This window comes from Microcaecilia unicolor, chromosome 4 (assembly GCF_901765095.1).
Source record: "Microcaecilia unicolor chromosome 4, aMicUni1.1, whole genome shotgun sequence".
In the NCBI taxonomy this organism is placed as follows: Eukaryota; Metazoa; Chordata; class Amphibia; order Gymnophiona; family Siphonopidae; genus Microcaecilia; species Microcaecilia unicolor.
The window spans coordinates 72,032,991-72,060,323 of NC_044034.1; the positions used below are offsets into that span (position 1 = coordinate 72,032,991).

The 27,333-nt window shown below is 45.9% G+C and overlaps 2 protein-coding genes across 4 annotated transcripts in view; one reads left to right on the forward strand and one right to left on the reverse strand.

Moving 5' to 3' along the window:
• Positions 1-16,636, reverse strand: part of MTIF3 (mitochondrial translational initiation factor 3) — a 67,164-nt gene extending 50,528 nt beyond the window's left edge. For 2 of the 3 annotated variants that reach the window (XM_030200331.1, XM_030200330.1), the window contains exon 1: positions 16,543-16,636. The gene's annotated coding sequence lies outside the window, so the exon portion shown is untranslated. Of the gene's footprint in view, positions 1-16,338; positions 16,461-16,542 lie in introns of all 3 variants that reach the window. The other variant, XM_030200332.1, reaches the window with a different exon arrangement.
• Positions 16,637-16,895: 259 nt separating this feature from the next.
• Positions 16,896-27,333, forward strand: part of RPL21 (ribosomal protein L21) — a 33,732-nt gene continuing 23,294 nt past the window's right edge. Inside the window, exon 1 of the mRNA XM_030200333.1 lies at positions 16,896-16,988. The gene's annotated coding sequence lies outside the window, so the exon portion shown is untranslated. The remainder of the gene's footprint in view (positions 16,989-27,333) is intronic.

Here is a 27,333-nt window from a genome sequence, read left to right on the forward strand (position 1 = left end):
ACCAACAAGGTCAAAGGGCGGCTGGCTGACAGGTCTAACTTGCACAAACAAACATGCGCCATCCTTGCACAACACCAATCTGAGATAGTCCAATACAATTAGCACCATTTCTGTGTTTCATCCTGGTGGCTACATAGATCAAGATGGTCTCAAGTTGCACTGAAATGGCAGATTAGCCTATAACTCTTGCATAGCACCCAAGGTCATTATCACAATTGATCAAGCATAGCAAAAGGAGGAAAATGCTCTCTATTAAGTGAGCTATTGATAAAAAGTGGTAAGCTACTTAATCATAGGCTTGTCTGCCTTTAAACAAAGACCTGCAGAGGAAGGTTCAGGGTCATTAGTATGCTTACTAATTTAAGACCATAGCTTTACCCTCAGTAATTAAGACTTCAAAGATTTCAAACCAAGATGCTTCAGATTGAGTGTGTAACAGCACAGGGCCTCTCAAATGCTTGCTGAATAGCATTCAAATCAGACTGCTGCAAGACATTTGCTGATCAAAGGATGTTTTAATTATCCTTCTTACAGAAACACTGTGCTAAGTGTTCAAGGTTTGGGACTGCATTAGAAGTATCTGACTTCACAGAGTCCTTGAAGTGTATTAAAAGTATCTGGTTTCACATCAGAGTCCTTGAAGTGTTTAAAAATGGTGGAAAAATACTGTTCCTTCCTTTCACTGTCAGATCAAGTGTGCTTTACCTTCTTGGCTTCTACAGTCTTGCTTATAACTTCTTGCATCTGGTAGTCCCGTCAAGCTCTTTCAAGCTACCTCTAACCTAAAGTTTGTTTGCTTACCAGAGAGTAGTTCTACTTGGGAGCTTTTTACACTTGAAAGAGCCTTATCAAGCACACTGGTTACAGCTGTGCTCCATTTGCCCACAATATCATCCAATGAGCAATCATGGGCATACAGTGGGGGAAATAAGTATTTGATCCCTTGCTGATTTTGTAAGTTTGCCCACTGACAAAGACATGAGCAGCCCATAATTGAAGGGTAGGTTATTGGTAACAGTGAGAGATAGCACATCACAAATTAAATCCGGAAAATCACATTGTGGAAAGTATATGAATTTATTTGCATTCTGCAGAGGGAAATAAGTATTTGATCCCCCACCAACCAGTAAGAGATCTGGCCCCTACAGACCAGGTAGATGCTCCAAATCAACTCGTTACCTGCATGACAGACAGCTGTCGGCAATGGTCACCTGTATGAAAGACACCTGTCCACAGACTCAGTGAATCAGTCAGACTCTAACCTCTACAAAATGGCCAAGAGCAAGGAGCTGTCTAAGGATGTCAGGGACAAGATCATACACCTGCACAAGGCTGGAATGGGCTACAAAACCATCAGTAAGACGCTGGGCGAGAAGGAGACAACTGTTGGTGCCATAGTAAGAAAATGGAAGAAGTACAAAATGACTGTCAATCGACAAAGATCTGGGGCTCCACGCAAAATCTCACCTCGTGGGGTATCCTTGATCATGAGGAAGGTTAGAAATCAGCCTACAACTACAAGGGGGGAACTTGTCAATGATCTCAAGGCAGCTGGGACCACTGTCACCACGAAAACCATTGGTAACACATTACGACATAACGGATTGCAATCCTGCAGTGCCCGCAAGGTCCCCCTGCTCCGGAAGGCACATGTGACGGCCCGTCTGAAGTTTGCCAGTGAACACCTGGATGATGCCGAGAGTGATTGGGAGAAGGTGCTGTGGTCAGATGAGACAAAAATTGAGCTCTTTGGCATGAACTCAACTCGCCGTGTTTGGAGGAAGAGAAATGCTGCCTATGACCCAAAGAACACCGTCCCCACTGTCAAGCATGGAGGTGGAAATGTTATGTTTTGGGGGTGTTTCTCTGCTAAGGGCACAGGACTACTTCACCGCATCAATGGGAGAATGGATGGGGCCATGTACCGTACAATTCTGAGTGACAACCTCCTTCCCTCCGCCAGGGCCTTAAAAATGGGTCGTGGCTGGGTCTTCCAGCACGACAATGACCCAAAGCATACAGCCAAGGCAACAAAGGAGTGGCTCAGGAAGAAGCACATTAGGGTCATGGAGTGGCCTAGCCAGTCACCAGACCTTAATCCCATTGAAAACTTATGGAGGGAGCTGAAGCTGCGAGTTGCCAAGCGACAGCCCAGAACTCTTAATGATTTAGAGATGATCTGCAAAGAGGAGTGGACCAAAATTCCTCCTGACATGTGTGCAAACCTCATCATCAACTACAGAAGACGTCTGACCGCTGTGCTTGCCAACAAGGGTTTTGCCACCAAGTATTAGGTCTTGTTTGCCAGAGGGATTAAATACTTATTTCCCTCTGCAGAATGCAAATAAATTCATATACTTTCCACAATGTGATTTTCCGGATTTAATTTGTGATGTGCTATCTCTCACTGTTACCAATAACCTACCCTTCAATTATGGGCTGCTCATGTCTTTGTCAGTGGGCAAACTTACAAAATCAGCAAGGGATCAAATACTTATTTCCCCCACTGTACGTAATCTCACTAATTCATTCTAAACCATTTATTTAAATATGGTGTTATGAGGAAACTGTATGTAAGCTTTTTAAATACATGTTCAAAGCAGTTCACAGAGGGAAAAAACATAATAGAGTAGTATGACACAACCTACTTCTCACCAATGAAGACTCATGATAAGAATGAATTTTAAAAAGGTGATGGTCAGGCCATATTAATGGCAAGATTAAGTTAATAGTACTGAAGTTCACCTGATGCAAACCTACGGAAGTTACAAGATTGAAGGATTCAGCAGCACTAATTTATGGAGGGTGCAACTTCAAAATGATACAAACCGGATGGAGTCAGCCAGACAGCAGCTACTAAAACAGTCAATGGGCTTTGTCATAAAGCAAATGGGACAAACACTTAAAGATCTAAAAATGTATACTTTTTTTTTTTGTTACATTTGTACCCCGCGCTTTCCCACTCATGGCAGGCTCAATGCGGCTTACATGGGGCAATGGAGGGTTAAGTGACTTGCCCAGAGTCACAAGGAGCTGCCTGAAGTGGGAATTGAACTCAGTTCCTCAGTTCCCCAGGACCAAAGTCCACCACCCTAACCACTAGAAGACAAGTAGGACAGGAGAGGTATGATAGAATTTAGATACCTCCCAGGACAGGAGTGGGCAACCTTGGACCTTGAGAGCCACACCCAGTTGGGTTTTCATGATTCTCCCAATGCATATGCATGAGATTATTTGCATACAATGGAGGCAGTATATGCAACTATATCTCATGCATATTTACTGGGGGGAAACCTGACTGGGTTGCAGCACTCCAGGTCCAAAGTTGCCCACCCATATCCTAGGAAGTAAGCCTTTTTCAATGCAGAAGGGTCAGATGAGGGTGAAAGGAGTAATCTGAGCAAATCTCTTTACAGAAAGGGTGATGAATGCACAAATAGCCTCCCAGTGGAGGTAGGAGACAAAGACTGGATCTGAATTCAAGAAAGCATGGGACAAGCACAGAGATCTGTGCAGTTTAATTATTTTCAGCACTTGATATATGCTACACGTGATCTCTGAGGTGACTCTCCTGCTTATAATCGAACGAGAAAAACGCCCAAGTTCAGACCGAAATCGGGAGATGGACGTTTATCTCACAAAAACGAATAACGCGGTATAATTGAAAGCCGAACTTGGACGTTTTCAACTGCACTCCATCGCAGAAGCGTACAAAGTTGACGGGGGCGTGTCGGAGGCGTGGTGAAGGCGGGACTGGGGCATGGTTATCACCCAAACAGAGATGGGCGCCTTTCGCCGATAATGGAAAAAAAGTATGCGTTTGTAGCTAGAATTTAGGGCACTTTTCCTGGACCCTGTTTTTTCACGAATAAGGCCCCAAAAAGTGCCCTAAATGACCAGATTACCCCCAGAGGGAATCGGGGATGACCTCCCCTGACTCCCCCAGTGGTCACTAACCCCCTCCCACAACAAAAAAATGATGTTTCACAACTTTTTATTTTCACCATCAAATGTCATACCCACCTCCCTGGCAGCAGTATGCAGGTCCCTGGAGCAGTTGTTAGGGGGTGCAGTGGACTTCAGGCAGGTGGACCCAGGCCCATCCCCCCCCTACCTGTTACAATTGTGCTGCTTAATGCTTATTAGTCGTCCAACCCCCCCAAACCCACTGTACCCACATGTAGGTGCCCCCCTTCACCCCTTAGGGCTATAGTAATGGTGTAGACTTGTGGGCAGTGGGTTTTGAGGGGGATTTGGGGGGCTCAACACACAAGGGAAGGGTGCTATGCACCTGGGAGCTCTTTTACCTTTTTTTTTATTTTTGTAAAACTACTACTACTACTACGTAACATTTCTAAAGCGCTACTAGGGTTACGCAGCGCTGTACAATTTAACATAAAAGGACAGGCCCTGCTCAAAGAGCTTACAATCTAAAGGACAAGTGAGTAGACGATACGATGGGGGCAGTCAATTTGGGGCAGTCCGGATAGCCTGAAGGTAAGAGTTAGGTGCAGAAGGCAGCATTGAAGAGGTGGGCTTTAAGCAGAGACTTGAAGGGTGCCCGGTTGGTGTCCTGGCATGCGAGGGGGACCAGTGCACTACGAATCCTGGCCCCTCCCACGAACAAATGCCTTGGATTTATTCGTTTTTGAGCTGGGCGCTTTCATTTTCCATTATCGCTGAAAAACAAAAACGCCCAGCTCACAAATTGTCGAATAAAACATGGACGTCTATTTTTTGCGAAAATACAGTTCGTTCCGCTCCTTCACGGACCCGTTCTCGGAGATAAACGCCCATGGAGATAGATGTTTTCGTTCAATTATGCCCCTCCATGTGGTTTACAGTTGCTATAGCTGGGTAGACTAGATAGGCTATATAGTTTTTACTTAGCATCATTTTCTTTGTTTGTAAAAACACTGCAGTGCTGAATTAGGCATATATTTCATTTGCTTGGATATTTGTAAGGAAATGTCACTGCATTATTTAGTAAGGCAGGCTATAAAAATTGTAAACTGAATTAAATTCATGGGTGCAGAAAATCCAACAAAACTGGGTTACCACCAATAAAAGTGAATTATCAAATCTCTAAAATGTAAAAACACCACCTTGTGTCCCAATGGGCTCCCAAAGGGGTAACCCCCTTACGCAGGACATCAAATCAAAGTATCCCGCTGTCGAGACCTAGGAAAACTGCAGCCTTGTGAATATTATCATAACTGAGAGCCTTGGTTCAAAGCCTGACTTTGGTTCAGGATCTAAAAATGACAGAAAAGCTTGCAGGCCTTTAACTGTAATTTGAACTCTGGAAGTTCCAGTAAAGCTCCTGAGCTATTGGGACACACCATGCAGCAAAATAAGGAACGGCTAGGGTGCAAAAACCTCATAAACAGGATGGTGGGGTCTTCCAACAGGGCATAGTCAGTTACACCCAGGAAGATACGGACAGAAAAGTAGAACTGAGTGGTCTCGCAAGAAGATTCCGAGCAATGCTAAAAAAAAGCCAAGCACATACGGTAAATGGTACCATATATGGTCACTAAGGTGGTAACTACAATATATTATATCCAATAAGGTGTGTACTTCCTATTTCTTTGGTGAGAGACAGCCACAGCCAGTACCTTTGTGCACTACTACTATTTAGCATTTCTATAGCGCTACAAGGCGTACGCAGCGCTGCACAAACATAGAAGAAAGACAGTTCCTGCTCAAAGAGCTTACAATCTAATAGACAAAAAAATAAAGTAAGCAAATCAAATCTATTAATGTGTACAGGAAGGAGGAGGAGGGTAGGTGGAGGCGAGTGGTTACAAGGAGAAAATCCTTACCCTGCGATCCTCAACTGTCAGCAGCCTCTCTGATGTGGACGACTTCCTGGCATCCCTGGTCGTACCATTGGGCGCTTGCCCGGCTGACCGCTATTGGATCAAATTCAATCGCCTGTTGCCTGAAAAGGTGACTATGGCTTTACGTAAATTCACAAATAAAAGCTGTAGATTAGATGTATGTCCATCCCACCTCTTAAAAGTTGCACCAAAATGTTACATTGAAGAATTGACTCGTTACCTCAATTATATGTTAAACATAGGTCTTTTCCCGCCAGGCCATGGAAACATCCTTCTCACCCCAATCCCAAAGAATTTAAAGATCAAGCCAGATGTCATCTCCAACTATCGCCCAGTGGCTTCGATTCCTCTAGTTATCAAACTGTTGGAAAGTCTGGTCAATGTTCAGCTCAACGAATTTTTGACTAATTTTGATATCCTCCACCATTCGCAATCAGGATTTCGAGTTCATTACAGCACGGAGACAGTCTTGGTCACTCTCTTATCAAACTTTAGACGAGAACTATCAGTTGGACGGAAGATTCTTCTACTACAATTTGACATGTCTAGTGCTTTTGATATGGTGGATCATGAACTCCTGCTCCATCTACTGGATTCTTTCGGTATAGGAGGGCCAGTTTTGCATTGGTTCAAGGGTTTCTTGACTTCAAGGTCCTATCAGGTCATGGCGAACTCCCACACTTCAGAACCGTGGAATGCTTCCTGTGGGGTCCCTCAGGGTTCGCCCCTTTCACCTACCCTGTTCAATATTATGATGATGCCGTTAGCCACAGCACTTGCAAACCTAAACCTCAACCCTTTCATCTATGCGGATGATATTACAGTTTACATCCCTTTTCAATCCTCAATATCAGAAGTTGCCAACCTCATAGATGCATGTTTCACCACTTTAGAACACTGGGCCAAGGTGTTCCGATTCAGGCTCAACAGGGAAAAAACTCACTGTCTCATCCTCTCGTCCACGTACGCTCATGTATCTGACACAATGCTTCCAGTACTGGGCTCGGCCCTCCCGATTGCCAATAGCATGAGACTTTTAGGAATACACCTGGACTCACATCTCCAGCTGGCTGATCATGTACACTTGGTTACCAAAAAAATGTTCCAGGCAATGTGGAGGCTTCGGCGCATCAGATACCTCCTTCCAAGAGACTTGTTTCGTACCCTTGTCCACTGGCTGGTCCTATCCCACCTGGATTATTGTAGTGGTATTTACGTGGGTTGTCAGGCTTCCTTATTGAAAACGTTCCAAACGGCTCAGAACACTGCGGCGAGGCTCATCCTTAAAGTAAGACGTTTTGAACATGCCGAACCCCTGCGCTTTAAACTTCATTGGCTGCCTGTACATGAGCGAATTGCTTTTAAGATCTGCTCCCTAACTCATAAAATCATCTATGGGACTGCACCGGAATACATGCTCCCCTTGATTGACCTTCCGCCTAGAAATGCCAACCCTGCCGCTCGGTCCTATCTCCATCTTCACTTTCCGAACTGTAAGGGAGTAAAGTACAAGAAACTCTTTGCCTCGTCCTTCCGTTACTGGAGTCCCAAACACTGGAATATGTTACCTCATCACCTCAAAACTCAAGAAGACCACGGCCTTTTTAAGAAGTTGTTAAAGACATTCCTCTTTGCTAAGACTTACCCCTCAACTTGCAATGTTGATTAATGTATCCTTGTCCCCTTCCCTATCTAGTTCACTCTGTTAGATGCTTGTATTACCTTTAAGTTTGTACTTTTATTTAATTTACTGTAAGCCACATTGAGCATGCACGAGTGGGAAAATGTGGGATATAAGCAACAAATAAATAAATAAATAAATAAATAAGTGGTTACGAGTCAAAAGCAATGTTAAAGAGGTGGGCTTTCAGGCTGCCCTCCCATAAGAAACCAATCAATTGGAATAAATCCTATTGCTTTCTCATAAGTAATCTTGGGTCTTTTATATCTGCAAATTGGCTTTAGTTAGTAATTTGGGGTGAGGGTGAAAAAGACCCTAAAATTAAACTTAAGAGACTCAGACCCTGAAAAACACTTATGTGTAGCTGTGGTACTATACCCCCATAAACACTTAATTGCACATATACTTGGAGAATGATAAATAAAAGTATTTGATTGTATATATATTCTTTGGAGTCTCAGATATATCAGTACTTTTGCATAGCAATATTCCATACTTCCAGTGAGATATCACTGATCTGCTAATTGTACAAATACTTGATAAGAAATAAGGTATCCAATAAAGAGCAAACTGATGCAGCCTTGGGTGATTTATTCCTTCCTAGGTATTGGTGGGTGGACCACCACATTAGGAGGGATAAATATACCCTAAAAAAATACACTTGGGAGTACGAGGCACTCCCCAGATATGCGTCCAAATGCATATGTTAGCTCACAGGTAGACTAGCTAGTGCTACATGCAATCAGGTCTTCCAAATCTGCAAGGGCTTCCCTCACATTGGCAGTGGATAAGTCCAGGAGAGAGGTCGATATCAAAGCCTGGAAAAAAGCTTGTCTGGAGCAGAAACGACACTCCCCAGGGGCAAAGAAAAGAGTATTTATAGACGTGGGGTGTAGGAGTGCAATGACAGTTAAAGTTCAATGCATAAAACTGCAGAACCATGCATTAGGGTACAGAAATGCAAGAGTGTGGTACACTATGATGGTGGGCGAGATACTAATGTACCCTAACCAGAAGAGACCTCAACATTATCCTGTCTGTGACCTCAAAGTAGCTAAACTGTGATACAGAGGTGGCAAGAACTACAGGGAGCTAGGGTGCACAGGGTGAGGCCTAAATTCACAATGCACCTCACTTAGAATATTCTGACCAATTCTAGAGACCACACCTCCAAACAGATACAGAGTGGAGATGGTCTGAGAAAGGCTACCAAAATAGTGCAGAGTTGACAAAAGAAAGTAATCTAGCAATAAATAAAACACAACTTAAGTACCCAAATATGTATACCTTTCAGAACAGAAGGGGTGGAGGATAATATAAAGCTGTATTCAAACAGAACAAAGATATAGGTAACGCAAAAGAAAAATCTTTTTCAGGAAGAAAGAATGCTGTAGAATAAGAGGTCACCATAAGAAACTCCAAGTAAGTAGATCAAGGAGCAACAATCAGGAAATACTTCAAGAATAGGATAGTGGATTCATGGAATGGACTTCCAATTAAGACAGTAAAGACAAAAATAGCACCAAAACTCAAGAAGTCCTGGGATATGCATACAGAATCCCTACTTACAAACTGAAGGGAAAGCCAGACATGAGCCAAGGCTGATGGTATTGCACCTGGTATTAAAATTTAGCTGACTAGTGAACCTATGGGATGTTTCAGCATTGCAGAAAATACACCCCTCACTCTCAAGAGCAGAGAACAAACATGGTACGAACAACAAAAGAAAAAGACATAACCTAGCAATATTGCAAGCCATAAAGGAGGGAATTTAGTATCAGCAGACTGGTGATGACTGTCCTGTAAGGCCACTGAGATCTAGGAGACTATTAGGCATATTTTCAAAGCACTTAGCCTTCCAAAGTTCTATAGGTTTCTATAAGTCCAGATGACTTATACAGACATTACACCACAGACTTTCTGAATAAATTGAAAAATATCAAGCAATTACCACCGGGTACCCCTCCGGTCACGATGGATATAGAATCACTATACAGCAACATTCCCCATGCGGATGGCATAGCTGCATGTGAGAAGCTCCTAAAAACACCCACACTGGACCATCAATACTCACCAGAAACTATTACAAAATTAATCAAATTTATTCTAACTCACAACTATTTCCGCTTCAACAATGATATCTACCTACAAATCATGGGCACTGCAATGGGCACCAGGGCAGCACCTCAATATGCTAACCTCTTTATGGCTGAACTGGAAGAGACATTTCTGAATACATATCAGACCACACCCCTAAAATACTACCGGTATATTGATGACATTTTTATGATTTGGACTGAGGGGGAAGAATCTAAAACAATTTTACAGTTCTTTCAATACATACCATCCTACAATCAGATTCAAAATTGACTACTCCCCAGAAAAAGTCAATTTTTTGGACACCACAGTTTCAATCAGCAATGGCTACATACAAACATCCATATACAGGAAACCCACAGACAAATGCAGCTACCTCCACAACTCCAGCTTCCACCCTTCATATACAAAAAAAAATCCATTATCCATAGCCAAGCCACAAGATACCACCGTATCTGCTCTGACCCAGGGGACAAAGATAGGCACCTCAAAATCCTGACTGCATCCTTTGAACAGAAAGGATAAAAACCCAAAATAATCTCCAAGAATATTGCCTCCTCCCTCAAAACACCCAGGGAAAATCTGCTACAATACAAGGAAAAGAAAGCCACAGACAGAACCCCCCTTATAGTGACACACAACCCAGAGCTGGAAAAACTGAGAAAAATCATAAGAGATCTGCAGCCACTACTCCAGGAGGATGAATTACTGAAAGAGATATTCCAATCCCCACCAGTGCTGGCCTTCCGACAAGCCACCCAATTTAAAACACAAGCTAGTGAGAAGCAAGCTCTCAACAGAGACCCAAAAAGAAGAGAATGGCATGCATCCTTGCAATATATCCAGCTGCAAAGTATGCCAAAACATTTCAGAAGACCTCACAGTCATTCACAAAGGAAAAATATTCAACATAAAGGAATCCTTCATATGCTCATTTTCCAATATAGTATATGTCATCCAGTGTAAAAAATGTGATGAAGGGTGCTATATATATATACACCGGAGTCTATAACACCTCTCCGGTACTATGTAAGCCACATTGACTCTACAAATAGGTGGGAAAATGTGGGATATAAATGTAACAAATAAATAAATACTGGAGAAACAAGCTGAAGAAGAGATTTAATTTACATAGACATCATATGAAAAATGCCAGTGCCAATCAAGATGTTACCTCTGTGGGACAACACTTTACAAAACCAGAACACAGTACTAATGATTTTATAGTGAGAATACTTTATGGAAACTTTAAAACAATACAGGAACGCAAGACCTTTGAAGTCAAAATGATTAAATATTCTGACACCCACCAGACAGGACTTAACAAAGATCTGGGTTTTCTAGCCCATTATAAACCATGAAATTTCACTGCTTTGTCACCCTCTGATCACCATGCATATCTCCCTGTCCCCCACCCTCTCAGCCCTCTCTGTTTCTTACCTAGCCCACACCTCCCTCATCCTTTCAGACTGCCACTGAAATACTTTGATGTTTCACTTATATATTATATTATATATTTATTGTATTTGTACCCCACATTTTCCCACCTTTTTGCAGGCTCAATGTGGCTTACAGAGTATGGATATGAGAATGTCATTACATGTTTTATACAGACAGTTGATCATGAACTGAGGTGAAAGAGGAATAAGATGGAAAGGTGTTAGATAAGGTCGTGTGAGAGGTGTTCTTTGGTGTATTTGGGTGGTTTAGGAATGATTTGGTTCATATATGCTGTTACTTATCAAAATGTGCTTATTTCTGATCTGACGAAGAAGGGCTACCTTTGAAAGCTAATCAAAAATGTATTAAGTTAGTCCAATAAAAAAGGTATCATCTTATTTTCTTTTCTATGTTTTATTTTATTCTATTTCTATTGACTGGCTTTAGAAGTGTACTAACACGGATACCACATCTCTCTACTCTGCAAGCTTAGAATGAAAGAGGACTTGCCGATTCCACATTCTGAGTCTCCGTTCACAACAGCACCAGATTGCATCAATAATGCATTACATCAAACCCATTACTACACTTCGTTTTTCTATTCTCCCAGGTCAAATTACTGCAAGCAGCCTGTGCACTAGAAAAGAACGGTCTCTTCTGCCCAGCCCCAGCAGCCTGTGAGGGAAAGAAAGACAAGCAGGCAGTAGTTCCAAACTGGCTGGGCAGTGCTAGGCCTTACTGCACCCAGGCACTCAGCTGGAAGGGAGCGAATCCTCCCCCGCTCCCCCAGAGTCGCTGCTGCACCTACCAAAGTACAAATAGTCTGTAAGTGATTCTGGAGATTGTCCTTAAGATTTCCATCCGCCCAGCGCCATCTTCCATCCAATCACAGCGAAGGAAGCAGAGAGCTGAACCCACCAACTGCCGAAATGCGCAGGTGCAACTCACACTTCATCCTGGGTTCTAAGCCCGCATGCGCACAGACTTATTGGGTGCTTTTCCCAGGTCCCAAAGCCTAAGATCAAGGAAGTTTAATAGACAGGAGTGGAAGTGAGCCTATCTAGTCTACTGTAAGCAAGGAAGCCAATTTGGTTAATCTCCGTTTCCACTTCCTAGTGCAGCCATCGTCATTCTCTCAAAACAAAGCAAGCAAACGTATAAGCTGCTGCATCCACGTTGTCGTTTTTTTATTGCTGGTCCATCTGTAACAAGTTTAAAGCTGTTTCAGTTGGATAGGCAATGCCTTAAAAGGTGGAAGAAAAATAAATAACAATTGAATATCACTAAAATAGTTTCAAAAATTGTAGCTTGTAGACACAGCAATTATAAACTCTGTAGTTTATGTTCGTTTTTCTTCACTGTTCTTCTATACAATACAGATGGCCATATTTCAGTGAGGATATTCTGTTTCCTGATGGGTTCATCTTAACTGTTGTTGTAATCTGCCTTGGGAAGCCTGGTGTTATAAAGATGACAGTTTCTCCTCACAAACTGGCGCCTATTGAAATTAAACGGAAGTAGAATTAAACTCTTCTTTCATTGGGGCACATGGAATCAATCACAAATCACATCTTCATCTGTTTTGTAGACGTTTACCTTTTAGATAACACAAATAGATTCTGTTTTGAACATGTTCCAGGGGCAAGTGGTTTTATAAGTCAAAATAAAAATATTTTGTTTCATTCACATCTCTTTTGTATAAACATAACTAAATGGGCTATAAACCCATAACGCAGTCCATTGGTTTTCTTATATTTTGTTCTTGTGATGACTTATACTGTGGCAAAACTGAAAACTCTTATCTCCATCTGGTCAATAATAAAATGAACACTATCCACCCTAAAAAGTTGTTTTGTGGCTGTGCATGAGGAATTGTGATATTGAATAAATGAGTGTATGTTTGTGTCCCTAGTCATGCATCCTACGTTTATATAATCCTTTCAAGAAACCCAGTTAATTGTTTAACTTATTAGTGGAACATAACCACAGAGGCATGATATGGTTGCATTTTTCACATGGCAATACTAGGGCCCAGCTAAGGAACAGGTTATTTTCAGTTAGTCTTCACTGGAGGAGTGGCCTAGTGGTTAGGGTGGTGGACTTTGGTCCTGGGGAACTGAGGAACTGATTTCGATTCCCTGCACAGGCAGCTCCTTGTGACTCTGGGCAAGTCACTTAACCCTCCATTGCCCCATGTAAGCTGCATGGAGCCTGCCATGAGTGGGAAAGCGCGGGGTACAAATGTAACCAAAAAAAAAAAAAAACTTGCTTTCCTTGTGCCATCACTATCCAGTAGGTAGGCAGTGTCTTAAAAGGTGGAAGATAAAGGATTTTTTTTTTTACATTTATATTACACATTATGCTAAGCAAAGTCTGATTCAATGTGGCTTACATTTAAAAATACAGTGAGACAGAATAATAGAATTCAGTTATATCATGGGAACAAACAGATGGATATGTCTGAAACATTTAACAAAGTTGAGATTAGCATATATACCCAACTGGGCATTTAAAAGTTTGTCCTTTAATGATATCACATGTTCAGAAATCATAGCCATAAGTATAGACAGTTATTCAAAGATTATCACATGCACACACCAGAACAGGCATCCATCACATTGCAAAAGTAAACAACGACTTCTACAGAGTACATCCAAAATTGAACCTAATTGTTCAATCACCCTTAGGATTCACCTTTGGGTTTAAAAAGCAAACCATGTGTATGTAATGTCTGGATATACAAATTAAAACAAATGCCCATATGTAATATGTGGTAGCAACAACGAAACAATGATGGAATATTCACATAGCAGGCAGCCTGACCCAACAGATTCATTTTCCACTGAACATAATTAACTTTGTATGACTTGCAGGCATATTTTCAAAGCACTTAGCCTTCCAAAGTTCCATAGAAACCTATGGAACTTTGGAAGGCTAAGTGCTTTGAAAATATGCCTCTTTGCGGCTAATATTGTGCTGAACTGGACAATGTTGGCACATTTAGACTGACTCTGGACTTCTAAATGACACACTGATTACGATTTATAACAAATTACTGCTCTACCAATGAAACGTTATTCCCTTATTATACTTCTTCTGTGTACATCCGTATACTGCACAAGTCTGCATGTTGGAAACTATAAGTGAGATTAAATACAAATGCTATGAACAATAAAGAGCGACAACGTGGATGCAGAAGCTCATAAGTTTGCTTATTTTGTTTTGAGTGAATGACAATGACAGATGCGCGGGGAAGGGGAAACTGAGACTGACCTAACTGGTTGCAATATTTTGACGTCACTTGGAGGCTCATTTTCAAAGCACTTAGCCTCCCAAAGTTCCATAGAAACCTATGGAACTTAGCCTCCCAAAGTGCTTTGAAAATATGCCTCTTGGTCTCCTGTCTATTAAACCTCCTTGCCTAAGATACACAAGGATGGATTGGATCCTCCTGTATCTTAAAGTGCAAGATGCAAATATACCCAACAGCTTCTCAGTGGTACTGAAACCCCCTGAAACTCCTAATACCCACTTTCAAGAGGAATACTTTCTGCCCATTCCGGTTTGGATGTATAGAATTTATGTATTTAAAAATGTATAAACCCCCTCCTCCCAAAGTTAAATACACTCTTTCAAGCTGAATTTGTAGTCCAGATATGATGAATGAAGAAAGGTGCATTGGGAGTGTAACACATGCAACTGGAGAACTTATACATACACATGGGTAGACCCTCTCCTCTCAGGCATTCCAGAGCTTCCAAATTACCTAGTTTCAGGCGGAAGACTTGGGTGCTCATTTTCAAAGTACATACATTTACAAATTATTGTGATTTGGTTTTGAACTCACATCACAGTGTGAGTTTATAGTAACTCATTGGATGCAAGTCCCAAAAGCATCCACCCCTATCCAACGCTCATAAAAACCTCTTCATTACCCCATGTTCTCTGCCCAGGGCCGGTCTTAGGCAGGGGCGACAGGGGGCGGTCACAGAGGGCCCTGTGCTCCTAGGGGCCCCGCATATCTGGCATGTCTGTCCTGTCTCAGAACACCTCCCTGCTCTGTACCTTAATGTGCTTACGCATTTCAGTAGATAGCAGCGGCAGCAATTTTCATATCCCATCAGCTGCCAAGCCCAGAGCCTTCTCGCTGCTGCCTCCCGCCCCCTTCTGATGTCACTTCCTGCTTCTGCACGGGCTGGATGCAGCAGAATGGAGGCTGTGGGCTCGGCAGCTGACGGGATATGAAAATCGCTGTCGCTGTCTGTCCCTCTCTACTGAAACGTAGTGAATGCACATCAAGGTACGGGGTGAGATGGGGTTCCAAGAACTCTAAACCTCCTTTTAAACTCTGATAAATTATGGCTTATGGTGGCGGGTGCAGGTGGGGGGCATGGGCGGGGAGCCCCACTGAACTGGTCTGCACTAGGCCCCGCAGTTGTAAGACCGACCCTGTCTTTGCCCTCCCCAAATCCTCCCTTTATCTAATCCTCCTGTCCTAGTCCTACCACCCCCTTCCTCACCTAATCTACCAAAACCAACCCAGGAGAATGAGAACATAACCCACAACCAATCACATCCTGTCTTACTGAACCTAAGCCTATTATCAGCCCAGGATCTATAGGTGTGAATAAACTTTCTCCCTTCTGTCCTCACCTCCCAGTAATTTCCACAGAGGATAGCACACTGTGTAACAATCCCTGTATCAACATCACTGAAAACAAAGCACCCCCTTCCTTCCAAGTCCTCCTGCCCTACCCACTCCTTCACCCATTTTCCTTCCAGCAAAACTCACTCTCAACCCCAATGCATAAACAAAACATTAATTAGAACCCCCCCCCCCCAAAAAAAAAAAAAAAAAAATCAATGTATAATAGAACAGAGTGGCGGGGGGAAGAGGGGTTGGTGGTTGAGAGGCTAGGATGGGGGAGGGCAGACTTATACGGGGTCTGTGCCAGAGCCGGTGATGGGAGGCGGGACTGGTGGTTGGGAGGCGGGAAATACTGCTGCACAGACTTATACGGTCTGTGCCCTGAAAAAGACAGGTACAAATCAAGGTAAGGTATACACATATGAGTTTATCGTGGGCAGACTAGATGGACCGTGCAGGTCTTTTTCTGCCGTCATCTACTATGTTACTATGTAAAGTCCCACAAAAGAAGAAAACTAAAACAATATAAATAAAAACATAAGTCCCTGGACTCAGTATTTGACACTCTCCCAGTCAAAAATGATTGTCATTAAGACATAGTAACATAGTAAATGACGGCAGATAAAGACCTGTACGACCCTGCATGTCCGCCCACAGATATCAGCGCGGATACTGGGCTGCCCTCAGAAAAGGGTAGGTGGGAAATGCAACCACCAAATCAAAATTGCAAGGTCTCATGATTGGGAATGCTCTGAAATAAAAAAAAAATAAAATCGTATGAATCCCCCTCCCTCAAAAGAAAAGTTTAATGAAATATTGGGAAGAGAAGATACCTTTGATCAGTGAACTTCAAAAGCAGATATTTTTTTTTCTGTCCGTGTTGCAGTGAGAAAATAAGAAAAGCTTCTTCAACTTCCTGCTGCTGTCATCCCGTTCATCAATCTCATTGACCCGCCTCTCCATTATGTCATCCCGCCTCCTTTGCATGCGCGTACGTAGACGCTCTCGGAACAGGACCCCTATCAAGGCTGTCTTTCTCAATCGCCATCTCGTATTCTGTAATTTAAATGAAGACGACGTTATGAAGATGTCTGGCAGTATCACTTCTCAGTGATCGCCTGTGAATGATGCACGGTTGCATGCTTTTTCCTTTCCCTTGGTTTAGAAGTCGTTCTCAAGTTTTGTAGACAGGCATTAAGTTGACCAGTCCCTTGCTGCCCAAGTAAGGTCTGGCGGGGACTTGTGCGCTTCCTTTTCGCAGGGACCCGCCATCTTGCAGGTAAGGTGGTTGGAATGTCGGTCTCTGTATAAAGGGATAATTAACTGAAAAATATTGCTTGTTCTGCTTTAGTACAGGCGGGACGGACTGGGGGTTAGCTTGTAATGTTGGAATGTGGGGTGGAGATAGTAGTAGAGTGGGCAGCGTGTTACTGTTGGAGGATGGTGAAAACAACGTGGCCCGGGGAAAGAAGAGAGGGAGCCCCGGGTGCCGTCAGGATCTGGGAGAGTGATTGATCTGGGTTATAGTTTTTGTGCCAGCAATGCCGTTCTTGTTGTTTTTTTTTTTTTACCTTTCTTGGTTCCACGTGTTGGCCTCGTCGGGATGATGCTTGTCGGCCATGTGAAGGAACCGCAAACAGAGGAAAACTCTAGTCCGATCTAGGAGAGACCCCGTGGCCTACTTTTTAATATGGAAAAAAACTATTGTATCTGAAAGTATTTTGGTTTAAATTATTACAGAAAAAGACGTGAGTTAAATCTAAGTAATTAATCGCTCTGCTGTAGTTTGAGGCCTGGATTAGTGTAAAAAGTAACATGTTTTGGGGTAATGTCTCAAAATGAGTTATTTTTTTTGTTTTTGGGAAAAGCCAGGGTCTCTATCGTAGCCACACCATCTGTTTATTTCTTGGGATTGATTAATTTTCTTTATGAAAGGAAGGAAAGCAGAAGTCTGAAGTATCAGTCAGTGCTGGAGGAAGGGAATTAGGAGAGACAGAAATGCCAGTGACTGCGGGAGGAGGAGGGACAGGGAAGAGAGAGAGAAATGCCAGTCACTGGGAGAGGAATACTTGAATATAAGCCCTTGGCTTATTTTCGAGTTAACATCCCCCCTCTTTTTTTTTTTAAGGGGGAAAATGTTATTTCGGCTTTTATTTGGATGGGCTTATTTACCTCTGCAGTGTGTGCTGGTTGTTTTCTGAAGGCGCACACTTAACGTGATAATTTGTGTACGTTTGTTTCTTATTGAGGAGCAAAAACGGTGTATTCAGCATACATTAGTTATGTGTAAGCCAGTGCATGACGCTAATGCAAGCCTTCTGCATCCACCCCCGTGACAGTAATGATTCGGGGTATGCGGAGTATACATTGGTTGCATTGGGTTATTGGCATGAGGTAGATTTCTCATATGCTTAATGTGATCCCACCATGGTTGCTGGCAGCTTAGTATCTTTTGAGTGCCTTGGCCTGATGTGTTTACCAGCTATGCTGCTCTAATAGATTAGCACTGCTCACTTCCACCCAAACACCACAATAGTCTAAACTGGCCACATGTAGCTCTATGCTTCCCAGGGTCATCGGCTCCAATTTATCACCAAAGCAAAAGTCCAATGTGCAGTGCCAAAATATTTACAAATTTTTGTATTTTTTATTTCTTTATTTTTTTCCTTTTATTTAGGGCTGCATTTTGATTAACATTTATAGTAGAGGAGTGTGGTAGCCGTGTTAGTCCACTCTTAAGGTTATCAATAGAAATCAAACAAAATAAAACATGGAAAAGAAAATAAAATGATACCTTTTTTTATTGGACATAACTTAATACATTTCTTGATTAGCTTTCGAAGGTTGCCCTTCTTCCTCAGATCGGAAATAAGCAAATGTGCTAGCTGACAGTGTATATAAGTGAAAACATTCAAGCATTACTATGACAGTCTGACAGGGTGGGAGGAGGGGGGTGGGTAGGAAGTATGCATGGGGACATCAAAGCAGATCATTGATATTCTAACAGTGTGGGTGTGGATAGGTGAGGGGAGGGTGATCAACAGAGACATACAGCTTTATGGTTTATAATGGGCTAGGAACCCCAGATCCTTGTTAAGTCCTTTCTGTTGGGTGTTAAAATATTCAATCATTCTGACTTCAAAGGTCTTACGTTCTTGTATGGTTTTAAAGTTACCTTTGAGGATTCTCACTGTGAAATCACTGGTACAGTGTCCTGGTCCTGTAAAATGTTGACCAACAGGCGTGGGAACCCTGCTGGCACCAGTATTGTTCATATGATGTCTATGTAAATTGAATCTTGTCTTAAGCATCTGGCCTGTTTCTCCAATATAGCATCCTTCATTACATTTTTTACACTGAATGATATATACCACATTGGAAGATGAGCAACATTTATAATCACAATTGTATGTGTGCTTGTTTCACTATCCCCCACTGCAGCTCCTTGTGACTCTGGGCAATGGAGAGAAGTGACTTGCCTGGAGTCACAAGGAGCTGGGGGGGGGGGGGGGAAGAAACAGTACCACAACTTTAATTGCATGATTAATCGCAATTAAAATTTTAATTGAAATGTGGCCTTAAAAGCAAATACCATCAGATAATGTTTTCACCTAAAATGGTCCAATACTGGTGTCAAAACAAATCGAATCCCCAGTCTCTGGTAATCAGACAGTCAAGTTCAAAAACTACAACCAGGACAATTGCTGAAACATAGGCATAAGTCACAAAAGCACTGTCCCCACCCTCTAAATTATAGGTGTTTAACCCAGTGCTACCAATATCTTCTTATATTCAACAACTAGCCGTTAAGCCCGTTAAAACGGGCGTGTATTTGAATGTTTTTTTTCCCAAGGCCCCCCTCCCGTTGCAGCTGCAAGGCCCCCTGCCATCCTCCTTCCCTGCCAGCTCCAAGGCCCCCTCTGTCCCTCCCTCCCAGCTCCAAGGCTCCAGTCCTCCTCCCTTCCCAGCTGCAAGGCCCCCTGCTCTCCCTCACAACTGTAAGGGCCCCCCTGCCCCCCCGTGCCTTCTTCCCAGCCAGCTGGAAGGCCCCCTTCAGTCCAGCCCTCCCAGCTCCAAGGCCCCCCCCCTCCTGAGACCTCCCATGTCTCCTCCCCCCCCCCCCCCCCCACAAGGTAGCCGCCCCCGCTCCCCCACCCCGGAGTCGCCCCCGCTCCCCCCTTCACCCGGCCCGGGCCCTCTCTTCGTTATTCAACTTACAGCAGCGCCAAAACAGCAGCAAGCAGCAGCTCCCGTTGGCCTTCCTTCACTGCCTGTGCCTCGCCCTCGTGTGATGTCACGTCGGTGAGGGCGGGGCACAGGCAGGGAAGGAAGGCCGACGGGAGCTGAAGCTGAGCTGCTTGCTGCTGTTTCGGCGCTGCTGTAAGTTGAATAACGAAGAGAGGGCCCGGGCCGGGTGAAGGGGGGGTGGTAGCGACTCCGGGGGGGGGGGCGGTAGCGGCTACCTTGGGGGGGGGAGCGGTAGCGACGTCAGCGGTTCCCTCCCTCCCCTTCCGCGCAGTTTCCCTCTCTGTCCCGCCCCCCGTCATCACGTCTTGACGCGGGGGCGGGACAGAGAGGGAAGTCTCTACTGCGCATTTGCAGGTGAGTCGGTCACTTGCCATTTATAGGTTTGATAGCTTTATAATTTTAAAGAGTGCCCTCAGACAAGTATCCACTTTTTTTCTTCAGGCAATATTATTGCCAAGTGGTATAGCACTTCTTTCATCGGGCCTTTCAACGTTATTTTCTTAAAAAAACGTGCTATAGCCTATGTGATAAGTGATATCTAGACTCTCAAAAATCAAAACATGAACTTATCTTTTAAATATATCAACCACGAGGCTTCACTGCTCCTCCGGTCATAAATTTCGGCCCATCGGTTGGCTTCACCAAAAATGGACCTGTGTTGGAAGGCTCTCAAAGTGATTACGAAACCTGCAGCTTTGGAAATTTCAGTTATCTAACCGCTTCTACGGACTCGGGTAGCATCTTGACATTCCATATCATCAAGCTGATCAATCCATAGACTGGTGGGTTGTGTCCATCTACCAGCAGGTGGAGATAGAGAGCAAACTTTTGCCTCCCTATATGTGGTCATGTGCTGCCGGAAACTCCTCAGTATGTTCTCTATCTCAGCAGGTGGTGGTCACACACAGCAGCAGCTCTGGCTAGGCCTCCAAGCCTAATTTTTAGGTTTTGTTGAGTGCCTGGGGTTGAGGGCTCTTTTGAGCAAGTGCAAACCTGGTGGTGCCAGGTCCCTCCTTTTCTCCCCCCTCCCGCTGGCTCCGTTAAAAAAAAAAAAAAAAAATTTTGAACGTCCTTAAAGGCGTTTATTTCGACGTTTATTTAAGCGTCTATTGCAGCTACTCACTGGGACACCAGGTCGTTACAACTCGGAGCGGACAGCAGGTAATTTTTACCTTTTTCTAGCGGGCAGGGGGTTCCCCGATTCTTCTCCTCGTGGCATATGGCGTCGGAGGGCGAGGGCGCAAAGGGTCGCTCCCCGGGTCGCTTGAGCGCTTCTAGAGGGGATGCGGGGGTCTTAAAGCCTGATTCGCCCTTGTTGGGTGACAGTTTCGTGACCGATGAATGTCCCGGTCCTTCCTCCGGCGTGGCGGTTTTTCCCGCCATAAACGCCCATCCCCCGCTCCTCGCCTCCGCCATCTTGGCCGGCCACGCGGCTCGGACGGCTTCTTCTTGGGCCGCCCTTGAGGTTGGAGACATTAATGCCATGAACGCCCTTAATTTGGGCGACGGCACAGAAGCGGCTAAAGTTAAGAGCCGTTCTTCCCGCGCGGCTCCTTCGCGGAGTTTCGCACTGGACGCCATTTTGGATGCGCAGCATGTCTCTCCCCCGCTATTGCGAGCGCCGGTTGAGGGTGCGTCTAGGGCTGTTGCCCAGGCTGCGGAAGTGCACAGTCTGGGGGGTTTCTCCCCCGAGTTTGTTTTGCTGCTGCATCAGGCCTTCCTCATGCACAACGCTGCCCCTGCTCCCTCGTCTGGTAAAGAGGTTGAGGTTCCCAGAGGTAAACGCCCTCGGGTTGATTCCCAGGCCTTGGAGGAATTTGTCTCCTCCGATGTAGATGAGGGCAGCGTGTCTGAGGTCTCCCAACGGTCCTTTGCGGATTCCTTGGAGGAGACGGATCCCCGCTCGGATGGAGCGGATGACCCCTCTGCAGCGCGGCTTTTTAGCCCAGAGGATTTGCCCAACCTGTTGTTACAGGCCATGGACACTTTGAAGATTTCCTCTCCGGAGGACGTCTCTCCCTCAGCCCCTGTTGGCTCTGCCATTATGCTGGGGACGAAGCGCCCGCCTAGAACCTTCCACGTGCATGATGCCATGCACACCTTAATTTCGGCTCAATGGGATGTCCCAGAAGCGAGCCTTAAAGTGGCTAGGGCTATGTCCCGCCTCTATCCTTTGGCTGTGAGTGAACGTGAGGCCTATCTGTGGCCTACCGTGGATTCTTTAATCACTGCGGTGACTAAGAAAACGGCGTTGCCGGTGGAGGGTGGCACGGCCCTAAAGGACGCCCAAGACAGAAGATTGGAGGCGGCCTTAAGGTCGTCCTTTGAGGCGGCTGCTTTAAGTTTGCAGGCCTCAGTTTGCGGCTCCTATGTGGCCAGGGCGTGCCTGACTATGGTGCAGCGGGCTTCCCCCTCGGATCATTCCTTGAGGGCTGATTGGCCGGCCCTGGAATCGGGCTTAGCCTATTTGGCAGACTTGCTGTATGATGTCTTGAGGGCCTCAGCGAAAGGCATGGCTCAGACAATCTCTGCGCGGCGGTGGCTTTGGCTGAAACATTGGTCTGCTGACCACGCCTCTAAATCCCGCCTGGCTAGGTTGCCTTTTAAAGGCAAGCTGCTCTTTGGGGTCGAGCTGGACAAAATCGTGACCGATCTCGGCACGTCTAAGGGCAAGAAATTACCAGAGGTCAGGGCTCGGGCTAGTACTCGTCCCGGTACCTCCAGAGGACGGTTGCAGGAAGCCCGTCGGTACCAGCCCGGGCAAGTCGGGTTCCTCTGCCCCCTCTTCCTTCAAGAGGAATTTCTCCCCCAAGCAGCATTCCTTTCGCAGAGACCGCTGTCCCGGAGGTGCTCCCTCCGGTCCTCCCCCAGGGTCTCGTACCCAATGACGGGGTCTTGGTCCACGCCCCAGTGCAGATTGGAGGACGGCTGTCCTCGTTTCTGGGCGAGTGGACCACAATAACTTCAGACGCGTGGGTGCTGGAAGTCATCAGAGACGGCTACAAACTAGAGTTCTGCCGACCCTTAAAAGACGGGTTTGTACTCTCTCCCTGCAAGTCTCCGGTCAAAGCTGTGGCAGTGCAGCAGACCTTGGACAATCTGATCCGCCTGGGCGCGGTCGTTCCGGTGCCAGAAAGTCAGCTTGGCAAGGGACGTTACTCCATTTACTTTGTGGTACCAAAGAAAGGAGGTTCTGTCCGGCCTATCCTCGACCTCAAAGGGGTCAATCGGGCCTTGAAAGTGCGGCACTTTCGCATGGAGACTCTCCGCTCTGTTATAGCGGCAGTGAAGGCAGGAGAGTTCCTGGCATCCTTGGACATCAAGGAAGCGTACCTGCATATTCCCATCTGGCCTCCTCATCAACGCTTTCTGCGTTTTGCAGTCCTGGGACGACACTTCCAGTTCAGAGCCCTCCCTTTCGGGTTGGCTACTGCTCCGCGGACCTTTTCCAAAGTAATGGTGGTCATCGCGGCCTTCCTACGAAAGGAAGGGGTACAAGTCCATCCTTATCTGGACGACTGGTTGATCCGAGCCCCCTCTTATGCAGAGTGCGGCAAAGCTGTGGACCGGGTAGTTGCTCTTTTGAGCTCCCTGGGATGGATCATCAACTGGGAGAAGAGCCAGCTGCGCCCGACTCAGTCCCTGGAGTACCTGGGAGTTCGATTCGACACCCAAGTGGGCAGAGTGTTCCTGCCAGACAATCGGATTGTCAAACTTCAGGCTCAGGTGGACCAGTTCCTAGTAGCCTCTCCCCTTCGGGCTTGGGACTATGTGCAGCTGTTGGGCTCTATGACGGCCACGATGGAAGTTGTGCCCTGGGCCAGGGCTCATATGAGACCACTTCAACACTCTTTGCTGCAGCGCTGGACTCCGATGTCGGAGGATTATGCTGTGCGCCTTCCCTTGGACCCAGCAAGGCGCTGAGCTGGTGAATGCAGACAGACAAGTTGTCTGCGGGAATGCCTCTGGTGACCCCAGAGTGGATTGTCGTCACGACGGACGCCTCGTTGTCGGGCTGGGGAGCCCACTGCTTGGGAAGGACAGCGCAGGGGCTCTGGTCTCCTGCAGAGGCAAAGTGGTCTATCAACCTCCTGGAACTCAGAGCCATTCGGTTGGCGCTTTTGGAGTTCATCCCGGTACTGGTGTTGAAGCCTGTACGGGTCCTGTCGGACAATGCCACGGCTGTGGCCTATGTCAACCGCCAGGGAGGTACCAAGAGCGCCCCTCTAGCCAAGGAGGCTATGAATCTTTGCCAGTGGGCGGAAGCGAACCTGGAGCAGCTTTCAGCGGCCCACATTGCCGGAGTCATGAATGTCAAGGCGGACTTTCTCAGTCGCCATACCTTGGAGCCCGGAGAGTGGCAGCTATCTACTCAGGCGTTCTTGGTCATCACGAAGCGCTGGGGCCAGCCGAGCCTAGATCTGATGGCGTCATCGGCCAATTGCCAAGTGCCGCGCTTTTTCAGCAGAGGACGGGACCCTCGATCCCTGGGAGTAGATGCTCTTCTCCAACAGTGGCCGACACAAGAGCTTCTCTATGTGTTCCCGCCCTGGCCCATGTTGGGCAGGGTGCTAGACCGGGTGGCAAAGCATCCTGGCAGGGTAATCCTGGTGGGTCCGGATTGGCCCAGGCGTCCCTGGTATGCGGACTTGATCAGGCTCTCAGTCGACGATCCTCTGCGGCTGCCAGTGGAGCAGGGCCTGTTACATCAGGGTCCCGTGGTGATGGAGGATCCCTCCCCCTTTGGTCTTACGGCCTGGCTATTGAGCGGGCAGCGTCTGAGGAAGAAGGGCTTCTCAGACAAGGTCATCGCCACTATGCTGAGAGCGAGGAAGCGCTCTACTTCTACTGCTTACGCCAGGGTTTGGCGTATCTTTGCAGCGTGGTGTGAAGCAGGCTCACTTTCTCCCTTCACTGCTCCAATTTCTTCAGTGTTGGCGTTCCTGCAAGAAGGTCTGGAGAAAGGCCTGTCACTCAGTTCCCTTAAAGTCCAGGTAGCGGCTCTGGCTTGCTTCAGGGGCCGCCTGAAGGGTGCTTCCCTGGCTTCGCAGCCAGATGTGGTGCGCTTTCTCAAGGGAGTTAATCACCTGCGCCCTCCTCTGCACTCAGTGGTGCCTGCGTGGAATCTCAACCTGGTACTAAGAGCATTGCAGAAGCCGCCTTCTGAACCCTTGTCGAGGGCATCTCTGAAAGACCTGACGTTGAAAGCAGTCTTTTTGGTGGCTATCACTTCAGCCAGAAGAGTTTCCGAGCTCCAGGCGCTCTCATGTCGAGAGCCTTTTCTGCAGTTCACTGAGGCAGGAGTGACTATTCGCACAGTGCCTTCCTTCCTGCCCAAGATTGTTTCTCGCTTCCATGTGAATCAGCAGCTCTGTCTCCCTTCCTTTCGTAGGGAGGACTACCCAGAGGAGTACTCTGCTCTTAAATATCTGGATGTGAGACGAGTCATCATCAGATACTTGGAAGTGACCAATGATTTCCGGAAATCGGATCATCTGTTTGTCCTGTTTGCAGGTCCTCGTAAGGGTCTGCAGGCTGCTAAGCCTACAGTGGCAAGATGGGTCAAGGAAGCCATTGCAGCGGCTTATGTGGCCGCGGGGAAGGTGCCGCCTATCCAGCTGAAGGCTCACTCCACGAGAGCTCAGGTGGCCTCGATGGCAGAGGCCGGATCCGTCTCCTTGGAAGAGATATGCAAGGCGGCAACTTGGGCTTCGGCTCATACATTCTCCAAGCATTACCGTTTGACTGTGGCTGCACGGGCGGAGGCCCGGTTTGGAGCTTCAATGTTGAGGTCAGGGATTTCAATGTCCCGCCCTGGGTGAGTACTGCTTCGGTACATCCCACCAGTCTATGGATTGATCAGCTTGATGATATGGAAGGTAAAATTATGTATAATCATACCTGATAATTTTCTTTCCATTAATCATAGCTGATCAATCCATAGCCCCTCCCAGATATCTGTACTGTTTTTATTCTGGTTGCATTTCAGGTTCAAGTTTAGTCTTCAGTTACTTCAGAAAGACTTCGTGTTCAAGTTTTTTCACTTGGATTCTTCAAGAGTTAAGACGAGTTTGTGTTACAGTGAGCTGCTGCATTCCTCTCCCCTCCGTTTTACGGGGCTGGATTGAGACTTAAAATTCTGCCGGCACTCCCTCCCGCTTCGTGCGGCTGTAGGGCAGCTTTGTACCCCTCCCGCTTCGGCGGTGTTAGGGTCAGTCAGCTCCTCCCGCGGTTGCGGTTGCAGGATAAGCCAGATCCCCCCGCATCGGCGGGTGTGGTGTCCCTCCCCCGCTCCGCGGGGATGAGCTGGACAGATTCCCCTCCCCCACTTGTGTGGGGATGAGCTGGGTTAATTCCCCTCCCCCGTTTCGGCGGTGGTGAGCTGGGCAGAGTGTCCCTTCGTGGGTGTAATTCTCTAAGTGCTGAGTCCTGCGGATGGAGCTTTGATATCGACTTACTGAGGAGTTTCCGGCAGCACATGACCACATATAGGGAGGCAAAAGTTTGCTCTCTATCTCCACCTGCTGGTAGATGGACACAACCCACCAGTCTATGGATTGATCAGCTATGATTAATGGAAAGAAAATTATCAGGTATGATTATACATAATTTTACCTTACTATCGCTGTTCAGCTGGTCCAGCACTTCAGAAGAACAATGACAGCAAAGTCAAGTCGCCACCGAGTCCTTGGAAGCAGTTAGATTATGAAACCTGCAGTGTTGGGTATGCTTACTTGCAGGGGGGACTTTTACTGCCTTAGAATTTCACAGCAGGCACACACAGAATTCTTTAGATGCTGTCACTTCAATTGAGATAAGTGACATAAGTTTGATTTATTTTGATTGCAAGTTTGGTAACTTAGTGTTTCATTACACTGGTTATGTTCGCAATTACAATTATTTTGCTTTGGGCTTGATTGAGAGCATTATATAGTGAAGTGCCACACTAGAAGACGCGATGAAAGAAAAGGAGTGGCCTAGTGGTTAGGGTGGTGGACTTTGGTCCTGAGGAACTGAGTTTGATTCCCACTTCAGGCACAGGCAGCTCCTTGTGACTCTGGGCAAGTCACTTAATCCTCCATTGCCCCATGTAAGCCGCATTGAGCCTGCCATGAGTGGGAAAGCGCGGGGTACAAATGTAATAAAAAAATAAATAAAAATGTAGTTATTACCTTGAAATCCTTCTGATATGGGTCTATTTTGGATGAAAACATTATGTAAACATATTTTCTATATAAATATTTTAGTTGGCATGGCATTGGACTTTTTTTTTGGGGGGGGGGGGGGGTTAACACTGGTCCAATATCAGGGTCTATAGTGTTGGTTTATTTATAAGCTACCTTTATTAAAAGCGGGGGAAAAACAATGTACATAAT